Source organism: Callorhinus ursinus, unplaced genomic scaffold (assembly GCF_003265705.2).
Source record: "Callorhinus ursinus isolate GAN/ISIS: 27379988/994484 unplaced genomic scaffold, GSC_fseal_2.0 scaffold11, whole genome shotgun sequence".
NCBI classification, from domain to species: Eukaryota; Metazoa; Chordata; class Mammalia; order Carnivora; family Otariidae; genus Callorhinus; species Callorhinus ursinus.
Genome location: NW_027397073.1, coordinates 8,892,565 through 8,896,016, shown reverse-complemented (window position 1 = coordinate 8,896,016; position 3,452 = coordinate 8,892,565). Strand labels below are relative to the sequence as shown.

Here is a 3,452-nt window from a genome sequence, read left to right as displayed (position 1 = left end):
TGGAGGGGGAGACAAACCATGAGAGACTATGGACTCTGAGAAACAGAGTTCTAGAGGTTAGGGGGGTGGGGGATGGTTTAGGCTGGTGATGGGTTTTAAAGAGGGCAAGTACTGAATGGAGCACTGGGTGTTATATGCAAACAATGAATCATGGAACACTACATTAAAAACTAATGATGTAATGTATGGTGATTAACATAATATAATAAAATTTAAAAAAAACCTCTTTTTTAAAATGGGGGAAATAATATCAGTTTTATTTTTTCAATATCTGCAAAAACTGATGTCTTTTTCTATAATTAGAGACAAAAATCTCTAAGTTGTCCAGCTGGAGCTTCAACCCAGGCAGTCTAGCTCTAGAGCTCATATTTTCACCACCATACCAAAGTGCTGAATTCATGCTACAAGGTTATGATTTGCCATACTGGTTTATATATCAGTGTTTTAAAAGTCTGAAGTGTTTGTGTCAACAATCTCAGAGTCAGAGCACATCAGTATGGAAAAAACAGTAAGTTTTTGATATTTGTAACAATATACCTTCTTTTCTGGGAATCAAGAGACACTGGAAGGCAGAAACCAAAGCCAAAATTGTAGAATCCCATATCAACCCTATTAGTATCCAATGACTCAGCTCTCATTTGGCAGCAAGAGCCAACCCACTGGGGACAGGACATGGAAGGATGCCCAGTCAGATGTTTTTCATCAAATATCCCCACCTTCTTGACTACAATCATTTCTTCTGGCTATACTCAAATGCAGTGATCCTGTCTGTTTTATCTTTGAAACAGTGCAGACATTGAATAACATTTCAACATGGCTTATAGTTTAAACACAGTACTATTCGTATTTATACAATCTCCTTCCACGTGAGCCCATATCCTTGTTCTTTCTTGCCTTACATTTAATATATGGTTACTTCCAAGGTAGCTTTTATGTTCCTATAACCTGGATAGTATAGTATCTTTGCAATATCGTGATGAACTTAGTAAGGTGTTTGTAGGTGTACAGTTTAGTGAGGCTATTAGACTGTCGCCCCTATGTTTGGAGGAAAAGTGGTAGGTCTCTGGCTATCACAGGACTTGTCATATAATGACCTAATTCTCCTGGGAGAGTTATATTTTCCTTTCTCTCTTTAAATACTTATCATATGATGTTATAACTTTTTTAATATTTAGATTTGCACTATAAAATAATGAGCTCTTTTATTGCATAGATTTATTTGAGAATACAATGAAGAATAAAACAGAATAATGATCTATACAATTAGGAAAGAAAAAGAGCTTTCAATACTGAATAACACAAGTAGTGATATGACTTATAATTGCAAATTAGTCAAGTCTGCATGGCATTTTGCCAGAATAGACAAAACCTGAGCTTATTTACATAGATTTAATATGAAATTTGTTTCAAAATTTTTATTATTTAACTTCTCTTACTTTCCATAATAAATATGTTTTTTTTTATCATAGCCATCTTTCCAAAGGTAAGGTCTACATTTCTAAAGAAATCATTAAATTGTTCTGCAAAATATTATAGTTTATTCAAACATGATTTTTATTTTTTATTATTTTTTTAAGATTCTATTTATTTATTCGACAGAGAGAGAGAGCAAGAACAAGCAGGGGAAGCAGCAGGGAGAGGAAGAAGCAGGGTCCCCGCTGAGCAGGGAAGGGAGCCCAATATGGACTCCGAGGACCCTGAGACCGTGACCCAAGCCAAAGGGAGACACCCAACCAACCGAGCCACTCAAGAGCCCCTCAAACATAATTTTTAAATTGCTTTCCCAGGGTCCTTTCTTTACCTGTTAGGTGTGATGATGGGTTGCCTTCCTACTAGAGACTCCTTAGACTAAAAGTTCTTCTCTCTCTCTCTATCTCTGTGTAGAGCTGGTATAGAAGAAGGAAGCTGAAAGTCAGAAAAATTGTCATTACCACCATTATCTCCAATTCCTTTTTTGAAAGTTTTTCTATCACAATTCAGTTCAACAAGTATGTATTGAGAAACTACTATGTATAAAACACTATGCAAAAAACACACGGTGCTATGAACTGAATGTCTCCCTAAAATTCATAAGTTGAAGCCCTAGCTCCCAGTGTGATGGTGTTGGAGATGGGCCCTAGGGTGGTAATTAAGTTTAGATGAGGCCATAGGGATGGGGTTTCATGATGAGGTTAGTCCCTTTCCAAGGAACTTGTTCCCAATCTTCCCATCTTCCAGCTTTACTTCTTAGTCCTGTGTTATTTGGGCAAAGGCTAAAGTTTTTTTGTTGTTGTTGTTTGTTTGTTTGTTTGTTTGTTTTTGTGGTTTAGGTTTTATTTCATCATCATCAACTGAACTCTTCCATCCAGCTAGACCTGGGAGAAGGAACCATGGAGCCCGCAGAACTGCAGCAAGAGCACAGAGATTCTGGGGTATTTCGAGCAGGTGGGGGTGGAGGGGTGCTCTCCCGAGCTACACAAGGAATGATCTGGTAGTTAAGATAAAACACGAGTTGGATTTCCTAGATCTGTCCACAGTCAGCAATGGTGATCTTCTTGCTGGTCTTGCCGTTCCTGGACCCAAAGCGCTCCATGGCCTCCACGATGTTCATGCCCTCTTTGACCTTGCCGAAGACCACGTGCTTGCCATCCAACCACTCGGTCGTGGCAGTGAAGTTGAAGAACTGGGAACCGTTCGTGTTGGGTCCAGCGTTGGCCATGGACAGGATGCCAGGACCTGTGTGCTTCAGGATGAAATTCTCATCATCAAACTTCTCCCTGTAGATGGACTTGCCTCCAGTGCCGTTATGGCATGTGAAGTCCCCTCCCTGCCCCCCGACCCGGCACATAAATCCCGGAATAATCCTGTGAAAGCAGGAACCTTTATAACCAAATCCTTTCTCTCCAGTGCTCAGGGCACGGAAGTTCTCTGCTGTCTTTGGAACTTTGTCTGCAAATAGCTCGAAGGAGACGCGGCCCAAGGGCTCGCCATCCATAGCGTTATTGAAGAACACGGTGGGGTTGACCATGGCTGGGCGGCGAAGGCGGCTCCGGGTCGGTGGCATCTGCAAGGCCAAAGGCTAAGGTTTTATGACAAAGAGATCCTAAGTAAAATATATTAAACGAGTAGATGTTTGTATCTGTCTCATTTACATTCTTCCAACTGTAAGCACATCATTGTTCCACATCATTGTTGAGAGATGCTTCTTTCTTCCATTTTCATTCTGCATTGTTGCCACCTTCATGGATGAACAAGAAGAAAGAGATCTAAGTCAAAGGATTTCTTTAAACAAATAAAGTACAGTGGAAATCACATGGATTACTTCCAGTGATATTTCACAGCAAATAGTCACATACAGTTACCAGGGTGATTAGAAAAGGTAGCCTGTAGCTAGACAGACATGTGTGCAGAAAGGAAATGGGGTGACAATCCAGAAGCTTCTGCTACCTGGCCTCTGCTTAAATTTTGGGTGA

General features: G+C 40.2%; 1 pseudogene; it reads right to left on the bottom strand.

Moving 5' to 3' along the window:
• Positions 1-2,302: 2,302 nt before the first annotated feature.
• On the bottom strand, positions 2,303-3,035 carry LOC112835069 (peptidyl-prolyl cis-trans isomerase A pseudogene; annotated as a pseudogene).
• Between the last annotated feature and the right edge of the window lie 417 nt (positions 3,036-3,452).